General features: G+C 33.6%; 1 long non-coding RNA gene across 1 annotated transcript; it reads left to right on the top strand.

The window, feature by feature from the left end:
* Positions 1-302: 302 nt before the first annotated feature.
* Positions 303-7,517, top strand: LOC149779099 (uncharacterized). Its single transcript, XR_016415575.1, has 3 exons — positions 303-448; positions 2,746-2,917; positions 6,807-7,517. It is a non-coding gene; the product is annotated as an uncharacterized LOC149779099 (long non-coding RNA).
* Positions 7,518-17,354: the final 9,837 nt, after the last annotated feature.

The raw sequence follows: 17,354 nt of genomic DNA, 5'->3' as shown, positions 1-17,354 counted from the left end.
ACGTACTTTTTCATTAACGGAGTCATAGACGTGAGGTATCGCTTGAACTAAAGAAAAACCCATCAATGAGCATCTTTCAGAAAAGAAATGATTTCTTTCATTTTACATTATCATATATGCATCACATTTCATTTTTAAAGATCACTCTTGATAAAGCACTACAGAATCTATGCATGTATGTATGCATATGTATGGGTAAATTGTGCTTGGCACTATCAAACACCGTACAATTTGGAATGGCTGAAAACGAGTGCAATGTTTTTGTTAACTCTGTTTTGCCAGATCAGAATTGTTTCTGCAAACCCCTCTCGAGCATGTCAGGTGACCTCGATGTGGTCATGGAAAGAGATTGTCAGTTGCGTGTATTCTATACAACGCATTTACTTCGGTTTTCGTTTTGGAGTACAATGGGGGAAATAGCAGACACAACAGGATAATGATGTCATAGGTATGTCTTTAAGTGTAATATTATGATAGATTAATTATAAATATGAAATAATCTCTATGTAATAACTTGTATTAGTTCAATAGCTGTGAAGTCTAATATGCTGCATATTTTATGAATTTCCAATCGTTTAAATTATTAATGTTTATCTTTGGTATATATTTATTTATTTCCTGTGTCAGTAAGCATTGACTGTTGCTGCAAAAATGCATACCAAGGTTGCTGAAGACCTAATGATAGTTTAATGTGAATACTGCGTACGCGAAATCTGCATTTTGCCACAGAAGAGTTGTTCCGAAGGTTGAATGTTTTAACAAATTCAAACGTGAAGCATGACTATCAGGGTCACCGCCTCTTCGATTGCAAAACAAATGCATCTACTGGATATGTAGCCACTACTAAACTTATAGGTATCTAAATAAAAACAGTTTTATTGCTCTGTTGATCAGTTATTTTCAACTAATAGTCCTATATAGGCAAAGCAAAGTTAATAATAATGTTTTAGGTTTTGGTAGATTAGCCATGTAACAGAGCCAACATTGTTTGGTTCCGCTAGAAACTTATTATGAGATTGATTACAAGCCTGCCTGGTGAATGTTTATTTATATCCCAGCTGTAATGAATAATGTGCATGGTTAGCTCAGTCCAACAAAATTAAACCAGATCAGTTAGACGGTTACTCTCCTGTACACGACATAAAATAACAGTGTTCTGCTTGCACAGTGCCTGGTTAGGCCAGTCCTACAAAAGTAAGCGAGTTCCATTGAGCAGTATCTCTCCTGTACACGGAATCAAAATAAAGTGGCTATGTGCTTCTCCCTGTTTGTAAGAAGCCCAGACGTTTAGAGTACCCCGACACATAATGATATTATAAATAGCATACCATCATTTAGCTGCATTCAACAAAGTATTCATAACATATACAACTTCTCTGACATTAAATGTTTGTACTGCCAGACCTGGAGATGTGGCAGTATAAAACACGTACCATTTCATGACAAAACCTTAAGGCATGGGTTCAACTACTTAAAGTAAAAATACCAAGACATGCTACCAAACTTACAAACAATCAATATTGTTCAGCAACATCATTTATTCAGTCAGTTCTGTATCAAACAGGTTACACAGTTCATCTATTCTAAAATTTCCTTCAACCGGTTATGTAACCAAATATCTCTACACATGTGCATAGAAAAATTTCAATCATTCGGGTAGAGAATGAACAAAACCTTTACAGTCACAATGGTACTGTTCTGATTATTTATTTTGAATAGGTTATTGATTTGTCTGCATGAAAGACGTCCCTATAGACGTTTACAGTGCTCGTTGATACATGGATAAAATTCAGAGCTATATCAATATATACACTAACAAACGTATACAAACTGAAAAAAAATCGATTTCATTTTGTCATCTTTGTATACCGTTACACTAAAGATAATAATGGGTACAAATCGTAAGCTAGGAGTGACATTGGAGTGCAAATCAACAGTGAATTGCTCATGCAATCGATAAGTACCTTTATTAACCACACAGGTGAGACCATACTTTAACATAAATCCTATACTCACTCTCATATATAGTATACAATATAGATCCTGACCACAATAAACAATGTATATAGTTTTAGTTTAGATTTCAGCGAGTTCATAAATACTAATCACAAATACGTGTACTTTACTCATGTTAGTAACGACAATGGTGGTTCTTGGGTTGGAAGCGCTTCGGAACAATGTTCTTTAGTGGCGCCGCTACGCACGTGGCAAAGGAAGGGAAGGCAGGAAGAAATTCGGGAAATGTTTGTTAAGGAGACCATTACTTTGCTACATGGAAAAGTTTGATGTCAGAATCCATCCCACTTCTTTCCCACTTAAAAATAAATTTTGTGACGAAGATCCCCATTACACGCCTGTGAACTGAAAGAAAATCCAAAATTTAGTTCAGATGAAATAGTTGAAATGGGCCAAATGAGCTATTCAGACGATTTAGGTCATGTAGAAATTTATCATGGTTACCTTGAAAGTCGAACAAAACATTGTTGAACGCCTATTCACTCTATGAAATAGATTTTGCTTCTGTTTCACAGTAATTTTTAATGCGTATCATCTCAAACCTCTTGCTCTAACGCAAAAACTGGATATGTTTGTTTGGATTATCAAAAAGAAGAGGCATTCCACACTGAAAAGTTATAATTTGGTCGGAACGTTTGTTGAAGTAAGCAGTACAATTTATCCATGTCATAAGCATATTTTCACCGAGTAATGATTCGCTACAAAATATCCCTTTTTTTCTTTTTGCAGGTCTCCAAATATAGTGAGATAATGGCAGGATCAACTGGATCAGTCGTATTAATATAAGCACAAGTTTGAAACAAATTCGGATATGCGCCCTGATATAAGTACACAATAGCTTGCTCTTAATGGACAGGAGTGGCTGAAACAAGAGTTGCATTTTGTGATATGTCCTTATTAGGTAAAGAGGAAGTTGAAGATCGTCCCTTTCTGAACAGCGTTTTTCTCTGATAACATTTTACCTGTATATTTTCTTTCCTTTTACTATCGTTCTACAAGCCCCTGCAATTATGCAGTCCCTTGTCAGTGAATGACAGTCTGTAAAGAATTTTTACTTATTGGAATATGTATTTTTGTTTCTTTTGAGGATGAAAATGGTCTATTTCTAACTACAGTTATCATTGAGTTTATTTGATGAATCACTATCTACGCTGAATATGTATCTCACAGCATGGTCCAATATGTCATATTATTTAACATTAAACTCTATCAGTTACCTAGACAGTGGTGATTACCTCCTCCTTTGCTCCTGGTATCAGCAGCATTAAAATGATAATACACCGTCTGTAAATATGTTTGTATCCGGTTCTAATTATTTCTAAATTACATTATTGATGTAAATGTATGTTGACCATTTCTTACACAGTTCACTATAGAAAACCTTTTTCAAGAATTAACTTACTCCAGACTTTAGAAGCTGTATCATTTAGAAATAAGAGAGTATCTGATATTCATTATTATATGCAGCTCTAAAATCCATTCATAACACCCGGTCAACATTGTGAATGAATGTTTACAATGCATATTAGTGTCTATAAAAGAGTACTAACATTGTTAGCTCTGCATCGAAAATAATTTACTTCATGCAGTTGTACCAAACAATATGTGAGAATATATGTGCAATACGTTTGACAGAAATGATTTTCGTAAAAGTTTTTAACGACGAACAAGTCATTTATATATGGGCGCAGTCGACCACATCTGTGATTATTTTCCTTTTACTTTGGGATGTATCTAAGTAATTATTATGCAGTAACTTCATTATACTGCCATCCGTTTGTCTTGTTTCCACGTCCCTGTCTTATATAAGAGGTTCCTAGTACAAGGGAGGTAACTGTTTTGCACCTCTAAGACGTTAGAAGTTGCATCATGACCAGTTAGCATAGTTACTATAGATGATTAAACAATTGCTGTTATAAATATGTTTATATAGGTATCAAGTCCTGGACTCCTATTCTAGTGTAAGGTATCTATATTGCAGTAAAGACACACAAATGTTAGATGACATATGTCATACATTCGTCGAATTAATGTGCCTTCACAGGAGGAAATATTCTTCAAATATATCATAAATGAGCTTACTGATATAAATGGTGGATACCACCATGGGAAATGGCTTGCAAATTAACGCAGACGTTGCATCTTCTTCTACATTTTATTTTTGAGTTAAATAAAACGTTTATGGTCTCAGAGCATACATATTCAATTTCTTACCTAAATCCTATTACCTTTAGCTCTTAGTGTTTAAATGTGAAAGATCTGCATATATAGGTGAACTGATTTTTTAAGGCTGGTGCTCTTACTTAAAACAAAATGAGTGAAATGTACATAGCAGCTTTTACCAATCTTAATTCATGCACATTCTAGAGTCGAAAATGATGCAAAGGCATGCCATCTGGTGATGATTTGCAAAGTACAAGAATGTCAAAATGAAACGTTTGCCATGTATTATATAAACAACTGAAGTGCCAAGATAACACTTACACAATGAAATGTCAAGATTATGGTGTAAAAATGTCAGGACATGGAAGACATGTAAGAGTTTTCTGTAGACATAAGAATGAATTACTGGAGAAATACAGAGAGCAAAGACAAATTTAGAGAATAAACTGCATGTTAATATTTTAAGTAGTCTATATTCGACCTCTAGAACAAATATATTTTGAACCGATAATATTTTCCCGTTTCAACTAAACAGGTCATTAAGCATTGTCATTAACTGGGATTCCCTAAATGATATGCATTCAGCATGTGCTTCCCTTCTTTGAAGTTCTGCATTGTCCGAGACAAGGGCCCTTATAATTTCCTCCTCAGCAATACCACGGAAATGGAGAAATCTAACAACTGAAGAAATCAGACTCCCATAAGTCTCAAGCATGGCATCGATCTGAGAACAAAATAAATGAAAACAAAACAACTGTTAACAAAATAGCATGTAATATGATAGAACTGCAACAAAAGAGATGTGTGGGTTATAAACTACTTAAACAACAGGATTACAAGCATTTTCATTTTAAGTGAGGCTTTAAAGCATCTACTTGGCTCAAGCAAATTCAGCTATTTTATACAATGTCCTGGCGTCTGTAGATAACTTTTGTTTTTGTTCCAGCTAAAGTAATATGCTTATATAGCCATTTCACATTTTCCATGACTCCTTCAGAATTGTAATCACATTTCGATTATATTACAAAGCTGGATACTATACAAACAAATCTGCCTCCACTTCCCTTGTAATAAGCAAACAATGTTGCAAATAGTTAATTTCCCTAAGTATTTTAAACCACTAACCAGCCACCCGTCTTTAGAAGTCAGCTTTCTTACATGTTAGTGTTAATGCCTTAGGAATGGTTTTAATGCATTTCTTAGATACAGTATCAAGTCAGTCTGTTTTGAAATTTAGTATTTATGTAATCATCAGAGGTAAAATGCAGAAAAATCTTTACACTTTGAATATGACGCATTCCTCTTGACCAAAATACGAATGGGATTCTTCTTCTTAGGAACCAGATATCATGCAGTATTTGGCAGATGAGTCTTAGTCTTATACCTCCACTCCGAACAATGAGTTCCAGGATATTAATCCTTGACTCTATCAAATCAGCATAGACATCCATCCGGAATCTGAAATAATTGTATATCTTGGACATAATTATCCTCTAAATATAAATGTAAATCTGATCATGTCCAGAAACAAAATTAAACCTTGAATCATGTTTGAAACACTAGAGTGTAGAGAGTAAACTTTACCCATGTTTTTGGTTTGATTTTCAGAAATTAACAAGGAACTGCGAATGCTTAAAACACATATTTAGTAAGTGAATGCCAATTGAAATATTGAACCATTGACAAGTATGCAAGAGTTGAATGTTACCATTGTACAATTTGTACTAAATGGGACATTAAATGATTGTATTAAATCGGATAACCAATAATAACAAATACTTATAAAAGACGAAATAAGGTGTGAAACAAGAAACGTAATGATATTACAATTTTAGCGTAGAGAAATGGCTCATCTGAAAGGCAGCTTTAGGTTACTTTCCAAAAACATTTCTGGACATCCAACTTTATTTGAGTGTGTTTAAAGGACGAAGTAAGGAATAATGACAATCAACTAACTAAATTTCTGTATTCATTTGTAACGTGGAAGATACTGACCAGCATGAAAAATGATTTAACTACAGCCAGCACTTAAGATTGGCTAGGTATTTATCAAATAATAAACAAAGGAAGAATCTCTAAAATGCTTACACAATATCGACTGATAAATGTATGATTGTAAATATCATTTTCCACATCAGAATTAGAACCTATTAGGGATTGAAATTGATAGAGGTTATGCTAAATGGAATATATGTTCTTTCTAGTAAGAGTTATCTCATATTATATTTATTAATTTTAATTCAGATACAATTTCATTTTCATTTGTTTATTCATATGTTTTTATATAACTATTTTATTAACTTAATACGCTTAGCATGGATTAAGTTGGCAAATAACACAAACAATGAAACTTGTATTCATTGGGTAAAACATGTCTCATCCAATGAGCTCAGTCTGCAATTTGCTGATAGTATGCACAATGCATATACCACTTAAATTTGTAATGGCATAAATCACTCGCCATAACGTTGATTATGCTATTTTATGCTGTGGTATTAATACGTATTTCAAATAGTGTGTAACATTTGTCTTCAGACTGTAACATCGTTTGGTAATACATTTCCACTATGTTATTTTGATGCTTAAGTAACAACTACAATTGTTAATAATTGTTTTTATTCTTCCAGCTGATCATGCAATTGCTTACAAGCACAAGGTATTGGAATGAAACTTTCTGAACCACAATCTGACTGGCTAAACGAGAACAACTAGCCTGGTGAATTATTTTTCAAATACAACATGACTGGATATGGAGAAACAGGCATGAATGAATTTGCTAATGAACATGTGGCACGTTTAGAATAATTTGGAGTTCAATCTAAGAAACAAAATGTATGCAAAAGTGAAATTTTGAATGTAGAACAAAACAAAAAGATTGTTTACTTTATAAGACAGGTACTAAAGGAATTCATTTATCATACTGTGAGAATTTGTGTAACTTGTGTCAAAGGCGTTGCGAAATGCAGATACAACAGGATGGATGTTTGACAGAAGGCTGGAAGAGATATTATCTTTGTTTCACCAAGAGTGCAACAACTAACACACTATAAACAGCTCTTGTGATAGTAAGCTATGGAACAATTCAAACCTTAAAACAAACTAACTAAATAAATTAACCAGTATGACATATTATCCGGTGAAGTTGTTTATGCCAAAACGTTTATGACACATTTCTCACTTTGTCGCGTGAAAATTTATGTCTATGTCCAAAACTGAACTGTAGCAGCCGGATGAAATTCCCCAATATTTGTAGTTAAATATATGTTTCATTTAAATATATCTGTTCTGAATCACCTTCATGATGCTAGTTTCAAGCAATAAATGTGTCTGCTCGGCTATATCTTGGAAAATGTTTGATTGTGGAAAATAATTAAAATGTATTAGTAATAGTGTTTTTAAGTTAGTGAAGGCCTACTTCTGGTTGTCTTTAATATTTTGCTCAAATATTGCAAAAATGCTGGATTTCCCTCATTTTCTAAACATGTCCAAAATGATGAATTAATGTTCCTTGGCTAAGATACCTTATTGATTCATGACGTAATACTAATTTACTGCCCAAGATTTTATGGGTAAAGTGTGTATTTAAACAGGAAATAACTTAAGGTCCCTATACAACTTTATATGCGAATCCCTAACATTTACATCTTTTATATTTTTCTGTCATACGTACATTGCCTTCTCTCACAACTCTGTGTAAAAGGGTCATGCGCATTGAAAGCTTGAGACATATATTGCAAATTTAACGATAGGATTATAAAATTACCATTGAAAACAAACTTTCATTTCTGCTTAAGTAGCATAATATGCAAGGAATTTAAAAGTGGAATTAGTTCTGATGTAACTGAACATCAATTTTTTCCAGGATTGTCGCTTCTATTTTTCATTAATACTCCCCCAAGACTCGTTGTTAATGCGGAATTGAAAGCTACTGTCTGTTGCAGAAACTGCAAACTTCGGTTGATTCTAGGGGAACTTCTTTTGACTCCGGAAGCCTTCTGCCTAAATAAACAATTAATTCCAGTCAAAATTTAAGTATCATATGGATTAGTAAGTAACATAATCTAATATTTGTTCTCAGTCAGGAATTCATATGCTTCTTTCATCTTTTTAAACGACCCGGGTGCATGTTTAAATTTTAATGTACAACAGACAAATTGTAATGTTATTTATTCGTCAATGTGTATGTTCTACATGCATGTTTAAATTGAGATTGGTCAATGTATTTATGTTATTTCTGTTGTTGTGGGGGTGGGGTTTAGTGCCATGCCTCAGCTTAAGATAGGCTATACATTTCGGCCTATAAATCTGGTGAAGGAGGAAACCGGGAAAATCTCAGCAAGATCTATCGACCCAGGGAAACTTCCAGGCAAACGTTCACATATAGGTAGAATGCTATGTCCGTAAAGTATTTATGCGCTTGATGCATGTTCTTTGGGACACTACCAACCTTTAAAATGATAAGCTTGTGTGTGGACCAATAATTCGAAAGCTAGGTTTCATAATATTAATGGAAAGAATAATAAATATATTGCATATTCTCCACGCGTAACCTTAATTTTATATTTTGCTGCCGGAATTAGATTCACGCCTTATGGTGCTGACAAAATTTGTATTGTATTCAAGTAATATAATTAAGACTTACTCTGTTTTTCGTTTCGTTTATTTGGTTATAAGATGCATACAAAGGGAGGTAACTCAAATTAGTCTGGTTCCCTGCTTAGTATGCTCCCTGCGCTGCATTCCGCTATACTAAGTCAGGCGAACGCCAACGCCATATTGTCACGTGATCAAAACAAATAGCCTCACATGGAGAGATCTTGGTAATCTAACCGTGGCACATTTATTGCTTTAATATTCTGTTTGTTAGTTACACAATGTTAACTTTACTAATACTTTCGATTTGAACTATAGCAGTCGTTATCTGGTGTTCAAGCTTAACCAGCAAATCGGTTACGTAGGTATTTTTACAAATATTTCTACAATTAGGCAAAGACGAAGTATAGGGATACACACAACAATCTTTTGTTAATATTGCACATTTCCCACTAAGTCATCTCGAAAATTCCTTTTCCAATCGATTTCTTGATAACTTTTACGTCGACGTTGATATGAGGTTACGTACGACAGCTTTAATTTTGCCAAAGATTAAGACGAAAATATCTTCTCCATTTAACCAGGGGTGAGGGTAACGATTGTTTTGCAAATATTGCACATTACACACTGCGTCATCTTAAATCTTCTAGTTGCAATGAATTTCTTGACAAGTTTTATATAAATATGTATATATCGTTTTCCATGACAGCCCAAATTTTGTCAAATATTAGGATCGATACAACAACCATCTTCGAAAGTGACGACATTTTGTCAAATATTGCACATTTCGTCTGCATCATGTGCGACATTCCATTTGCTATCGATTACTTGATAATTATTATATCGGAATTAGTATAAGGTGATAGACGACATCCTTATTTGGCCAAAGGTTAATATCAAATCCCTTCAATGGGGGGGGGGGCAAATGTTGCCAAACACTGAATATTTTAGACAGCATCATCTCAAAGTTCCATTTTAAATCAATTGTTTGATCAATTTTACATTTATATTGATGTATCGTTGAACATGACAACCCACATTTTGCAAAAGATTAAGACCATAATACCACCAATTTTTTATTTGGCTGAAAATTTGGTTAACATTGGACATTTCTTACAGTCAGTTCCATTTCAAACTGATAACTTGAAAGAAAGTGGTATAACGTTCCCTGCAATCTGGGGTGGTGGTGAAGGAGCCTATAATACCATCAGACAAACTTTACTGGGAATGGGCCCTATCAATAAGTCTTTGGGAGAGTAGAAGCCAAATTTATTGCTACACCACTTACATTGATATTGATATATTACTGTAAATATATTCTATTCATTAGGCAAGGCACATTAATTGTCTCCACATGATAAAAATTTAATGTGCTGCTGTGTTGTAAGATTTCCAAAACCAACCATGAACTGCATTCAGGTTTCATTCACATGCTTATATTGGTAAGATTCTTCAAAATTCACTCATTATATCATCATAAATGAAAGACATTTAATGTTAAGCACTGTACAGAAGATTTTATGTTCTCATCATTATATTGATTTGCTTCCATAATGAATGCTGTTTTCAATATTTAGTAATATAAAATTCCAAAACTTAGCATAAACCTAATTTTTCAGTACACTGTATTGTTGAGAAATGCATTATTAAGGCTAACAATGTAGACAAGTTGAGACAAATGTTTCATATTTATTTTGCACTTTTCATCACTACTGAAATATGACATGAACTTGAACAGTATTTTCATTTCTTATACTGTCACAATCATTCATCCAAATATATGTCCTAACAGTGACTTCTCAATTTAACCAAATGTTTTGTTACATTTAAATATAAAAACAAATAAAACAGACTGACATGTGCATTACAATCATTGAGCCTTGTATGGTTAAATATGGACAGCAGTAACTCTGAGTTACTTTGATTTAAATGGAAATGTATCAAAAATAACACTTGCATATGTGACTTTCTTAGTTTCTCTATGACATCTGTCATTGTCATGTTCTGATAACTGAATACATATAGTTATATGCAAATGTGATACATATTTCAATTTACGCCCATGTGTACACATTTGAAAGAAGAAAAAAATTAAACGCAGCAGCATGTCTTAGATTGTTTTGTGTGTGTATATATAATCTCAAATGAGTTCGTTAATAAGAAGTTATCTAACATTCATATCGACTGATTCAAAAGAGTTTAATATGTAGTTTCAATTATACTTGTGTTACGATGAACATCAACTTAAACACACATTCTACATACACTTTATACAGTATTAGTACTGAAACACATGCCAGCCTATCATGATGCATGTAGTTTTCATGATAATTATTAAATCAACAGAATATGACTCAAATTTGGTTAAGTGTTAGTCAGTGAAGTATTCGTCAAGTAATCCTTCGCAAATGGAATGCCGTACATGATGCAGTAGAAATGTGCAATATTTGACAAAATGTCGTCACTTTTGCCCCTTCGTATAAGGGGGTTGTTGTATTGATCCTAATATTTGACAAAATTTGTGCTGTCAGGGATGTAGTTGTCCTCTAAGTGAATTACAATTACCAGCTCCATTTTAAAGTTATTTTCGTACGTACCACTTGTAGTTTTGCCTAAAGAAGAAATTAGTTTACTCATCATTTGTTTCATTCGATGCAAATAGGTTAACTTGATTAGCTTTATTTCAACTGTTCGTTTGAAAATATTTTTTATTTTATTTTTTATGCCATCGGTTATTATGAAGATATCAATTATTTGTGATTGCTTACTTATATAATATTATACTTCATATAAGTGCACTTAACTTCATTCATAGAACACACATCATTAACTTTGTGTGACACATCTTGAAATATCACATGCACGGAAAATATTATATATCATTAAATCCCCTTATCCAGCTTTACCTCATAAGCTAAGATATTATTTGCAGCCTGGGCAAATAAAATAAATTCTATTCAATTGTAGCATTGGCAATACATAAGGTGCCAAATCATATGTGTGATTGCATGACCACAAAATAGGTTACCTAATTTGTTTTGATCATATTTTTATGAACATTTTGCAGATTTTATATGTATTTCTTTGAAAATATCAGCTGAATTTTTTAACTTTGTATTTTTAGACAGTACAACACATTAATTATTATGGTAAAATCTACCTGGATCATGAACTGCCGGGACGGTATGAGTTCGCTCGTATTTTTGTTTCTATATGTACAAACAGTCCAATAGATGGCGGACCCAAGGAAGTATTTCATATACAAATAACATCTTAATTCTTCCATATGTAAAAACATATAACTTACTGTGGATCTAATGATAACTAGAGATGATAATATTCTATTCCAAAAAGTTGTTTTATTAGGTTGCCATTTTATGTCAAAATTTTCCCATGTTCACTCTGAGCATGCAGAATGATTTTCTGACAATCAGTGCAATATCAGTGCATGCTGAAATTGAGACATATTTGGCAATTTGTTATTAAATTATAATATATACTTTCAACTGAAATAATGGTAAAAGTAATCACACCATAATCTTTTCTTAAATAAATTAAATGAAGCAGACATTCGTTATATGATAGTTGAAAGTTGTGAAAATGACTGCACTCTCTCTTTATCAACGCTATAAACCTGACTGATTTGGACACACCTATAAAATACGCTATAAAACGTCCACAGATATTTTTATCTTGAAATAGTTTAGTCTTGTTTCCAAAATTATTGTTCTGCCAAATTTATGAGGGAAATATATTTGGGAAGCCGTTTATATCTGGGACGTCTGGTCACATTTTGATCCAGTGAATACAGATTGTTCAATTCGTTCTCATTTAAATTGCCAAAAGTCTGTACACCACTTTACAACTCAGGCTGGCCCTTGATCGTTGCAAATAAGTCTTCTGTAAATTCATATACAGCCTCATTTCATCTAGTATAAGGGTAAATCACAAGCATACATGAGTATTTAATTTTACAATCGCTATTGACATCAAACTTTGCTTTGTTGCACTTGTTATGGCGTTCGAAAGCCTCTGCAATTCTAGGAAATTAGCATTTGGTCTCAAGAGTAATCGTTATTCTAATCTGGCTATCTTATAGAATCAATAATTATACTGATATCAGTCATATTAAATCTGCCTTCGCGATAAATAATTTCCATTTAATTTTGTATCCTGCCCTACTCCAAACCCACGTGTATAAAGAACCAGTTCTTGCTGTGCACAATGCGCTGAATTTGATAAGCTCATTAGTAGATGAATAGGGTTTGATAGTGCCTAACCTGTGATACCTATATTATTGCTTAATTATTAGTGATCGTTTAATCACTGCTGAAATAAATGTGTCATTTTTATGAGTTTATTATAGTTTAATGTTATTGTATTGCTTATGGTCCTATGTTCTCTCCTTCCAACCCAGACTGCTATTATTGTCTCAGTATTTACTTATAATATGGCCCAAACCTAGCTTGTCTTGATTAAACAGATCCATCCATGATTTCATCGACTATTCAGCGTCATCAAGAGTGGCTGCAGCGTCATCTGCATACTGTAGAATACTTTGTTATATTTGGTGTATTTAGTATCCTTTAATAGCTTTTTAGCATCTGGGTTGAAAGCCACGCACACAGAAGGAAAATATATGGAGAAAGACGATCACCTTGTCTGCAGCCCCTCCAACACTTCTATTTTGAAGAAGAAAAACAGCATTTTCCTTTCTTGTAGATTATTCAAAGCATGGGTGATTTGTTAAAAATCTCAGTTAAGTATTCAGAGATAGATAGTACCATCATGGTAAGTAAAGTTTACAAACAAAGCTTAAAAATTGGAGGGAATACAGGAACTGACCGAGAAATATTAAACAAGCAAATAAGGTGTTGTTTAATAACGTGGGGAACGAAACAAAACCTAAATGAATAATTAGAAAATAAAGCAAAAAAAAACAGTTTTCAAAAAACATGATGAGAAGAAATCAATAGGTGAGAAACAAACAATATGTTGCGAAATAGAGCATGCTGTCAATGACCATGCACTCTATATGCAACAACCACCACCACCACCCCATAAATTAAACCAGGCGATACAAGAGGATTAAATTAAAATCTTATGAAATAATGTAATGTAAATTCTATTTAGCGCAGAAAAAAAATGTTGTATAAGAAAAACGAGCAAAACAAGTTCAAAAATATAATGACGATTTATGGACAATATATGAGATTTTCCGATCAATGAAGGATGCAAATGTTCTTTGTAAATTGTAACATAATAATAAAAAAACCAAAAATGGTTGATTAGTAATTTGAATGCACGTTAAAATATTCAAAATAAATAGGATTACACGAAGGCTTAATTTCTAAATAAATGTTAACTTCCTTCAATAAATTTGAAATACATGACACATTTACCTTATCATTACGTTATTTCATTTGTTGACCATTGTTGTAACGATCACGTATAAGTTTGTGATCGCAACAATCTATTAAAAAGTGCTTAACACTGAAATGTTTATTGAGAGATAATTCGCCCTTAAATATGTAGGAATGGGTTAAATAAGTAACCAATTCCAATTCTTGTAATGACTACCTCGTCGCTATGGACTGTTTGGCAGCAAGCAGACCAATCACCTACGGTTTGTTTGATCACATGCCATTTGTTATTCACTGCATCATTCCATGATACCTGCATCTTACTGAATAAAGTTTTGAAGATATAGAGGTACTTTATTAGCGCGGTCTGCTTTTTAATTTCCTTTAATACCGATTTGGCTGGGCAACCAAAAGTATAATTTATGTTGAGAGGGTATACAGCACAGTATATTTGATGAGAATATTGATCGGTAATGGGTTTTCCAACTATCAGTTGTTGAGTGACTGAAGTGATGATAGTGAATTGGAGAAGATGATAGGGTTTTAAATATGTTTGCTCTCGATATACACAACGGCAATGAATATTGCCCTGATTTCAGATTAAATTATCCATGCCCCAGCGGGCAAGCGAACGTTTTTATTTTGATTACCACTTATAAACTATTAAACAGGATTTTCCTCATCTTTGACCCATCATTTTAAATTAGTGTGTAGCTATTAGATCTGGTATGGGGTTTCTTATAAGAGTTACATACGTGGGAGGATTGGTCACAGATTGTATTGTGGTGGTATACAGTCGTAAAAGCAGGGCTAAAAGGGACGGATCTTAATTTGAAGGCATAATGTATGGATATTATATGTCTACTATGTATTCGGTGTAGCTTACAGGCTTCAACTAAAAGTCTTTCACATGAGGATGTCATAAAAGCTCCCAAAAAGTAGTGGTATCGGTTATTGGTGAGTTGGATCAAGCATATATAAATACGATGTTCTGGCTGAACCATAAACAATGCATCCATAATCAAGTTTGGATCTAATAAATGGTCTTAATAGGTTAAGATTGACTTTTCTGTCATCACTCCAGTCTGTATGAGCAAATAATTTGAGTAAGTCGAGAGCTTACAAGCATTTAGCTCTTGCATTCATTATGTCTGGGATAGAGGTAGTTTTCTGTCGAACACAATACGTACAAAAATTGCTTCCGCCTTTACTGGTGTTATAGGTTTTCCATCCAGCGTGAGATTAGCATTAGCATGATGTCTTCGTAACTTACAGAAATACATGCATACTATTTTTCATTTTGTGATTTTGAAACCGTTGACGTTGAACCTATTTATATTTTGCTGCAGTTGTCTTTTAATCTTATGCCTGTGTTTCGATCGATAACAAATTAGGAAGTTATCAAAATATAGGAAGCGATCCAACAGCAGCCAAAAACTTGGTAATGTTCTTAATTTAATGTGGATAAGAGTTACAGGTAAAATACCTCCCTGATGCACACCATCTGTTCCACGTGCATATATCAGAGAGGGTGGAGACCAATCATACCTTGTATGCTCTTTTTGAGAGAACGTTCTATATAAAAACGGGTAGATAGTATTGTAAACACAGATCATGCCGTTCATTTATGTTTCCGTACTTCCATATCGTATCATAGGTCTGTTCTACCCTGGAGAAAATAGCTACTAAATGTTCTTTCGTGATAAGAGTATCACTAATAAAAGTTTCAAGTCTAACCAGATGGTCATTGTTACTACGGCAATATCAGGAGCACTTTGGAAAGTAAATATTAAATGATCAGTCACCAATCAACATACAAGCTTTTCACTGACGATTCGTTCCATTTCTAAACATACAGCTCGACAAAACAATGGAATGGAAGTTTGTAGGATCTGTGTTATTCTTTCCTGTTTGGTAATGGGTATCACTGGATATTCTTTCCAGATTTTTGGTTTATTACCAGTTGCTCATAAATCATTTAAAATTCCGTATGAGACATTAATGCTGATTATGGATGGTGGTTCAAAACCTGGAAGTATTCGTAAGGTTCAGCGAATGTATCACGGGCCTTTCTCACAGCTACGAGATCTTCCAAAAGTAAAAACGGTTATTATACCTTTACGGGTTATTGGATTTGAAGTATGTATGTATCTTTTCGACATATTTGCCTTCAAACATCTGCTGAGTAATTAGACGATGATGAATTGTTTGTAAAGGACATTTTCTGTATCATATATATAACTTAAGTTTTTATTGTTTAATCTAAGAGGTCTTGAAAGAGTTATTTTTTCCTTACCGTTCATTTTGCTGGTCGTGCCCCATGTTTCTTTATTGGAGGAACTAGAATTTAAAATATATACATATTGTTTCATGATGCTCCTCTACATTCCTTAATCGTGTGGCAAGCTTTATCCTGAACATACTGTACCTACTTACACTTGCGTGCGTCCGACGATTGCTAAATGTTTTCAATGCTTCTCTGTGTCGTTTAATGGCGTATTTGCAGACTTAAGTGATCTATGTAAGTTTTATTCTTTTAGAATTAGGTGAGGAAATTGTAATCATAAAAAGTAAAATATCGAGTAGGATCAACAAGGATTAGAAATGTATCTCTTTTAAGTCTAGTTTTACAAACTGTTTCAAACTTGACCAAGTTGACTCTTTGTAACTCATAGTCTGTTATTGGCCCATTGATGTTACAGTCAATGTTCTTTAGAGAATCTGGGAAGTAATCACTGCTTTGAAGGTCATCCGCGATCTTCCAAGCATAATTCAAAACCAGTAAAGGAAAACAAGTTGTAAAATATATACACGTATAATTAACCATTCCCGGATGTACATATGTCTGAATCCTTTGTTATACGGGCACAGATCATGACAAGAAATGAAATTTTCTACCTATTTGCTTTGTCATTTATATACCTTGATAAAAATGGAATGTTCTAGGCACTGACATCGCCGAGTAGGCAGGCAGTTGTTGAACGAGGCTGTATTTTTTTTAATTCGTTTTGGTAGTATTTTGGTGTTTGAGGGTATGTAAGTTGAACAAAAAGTAACCTCCCAATGTTGAGTGACGCTTATATTAATACGTCGAAATGGCAGTTAGAGGCCCTGTTAAAAGGAGCAATGTTTAAGTGCGATGGATTTCGTATATGTCACGAAGGGCTGAGAACATTGCACTGCAGGATCATGTTCAATTAGAAGCAGAATAATATCATT

This window comes from Sinohyriopsis cumingii, chromosome 17 (genome assembly GCF_028554795.1).
Source record: "Sinohyriopsis cumingii isolate HCF-2022 chromosome 17, ASM2855479v2, whole genome shotgun sequence".
Classification (NCBI taxonomy): Eukaryota; Metazoa; Mollusca; class Bivalvia; order Unionida; family Unionidae; genus Sinohyriopsis; species Sinohyriopsis cumingii.
The sequence above is the reverse complement of the archived record's forward strand: the minus strand, read 5'-3'. Positions and strand labels throughout refer to the sequence as shown.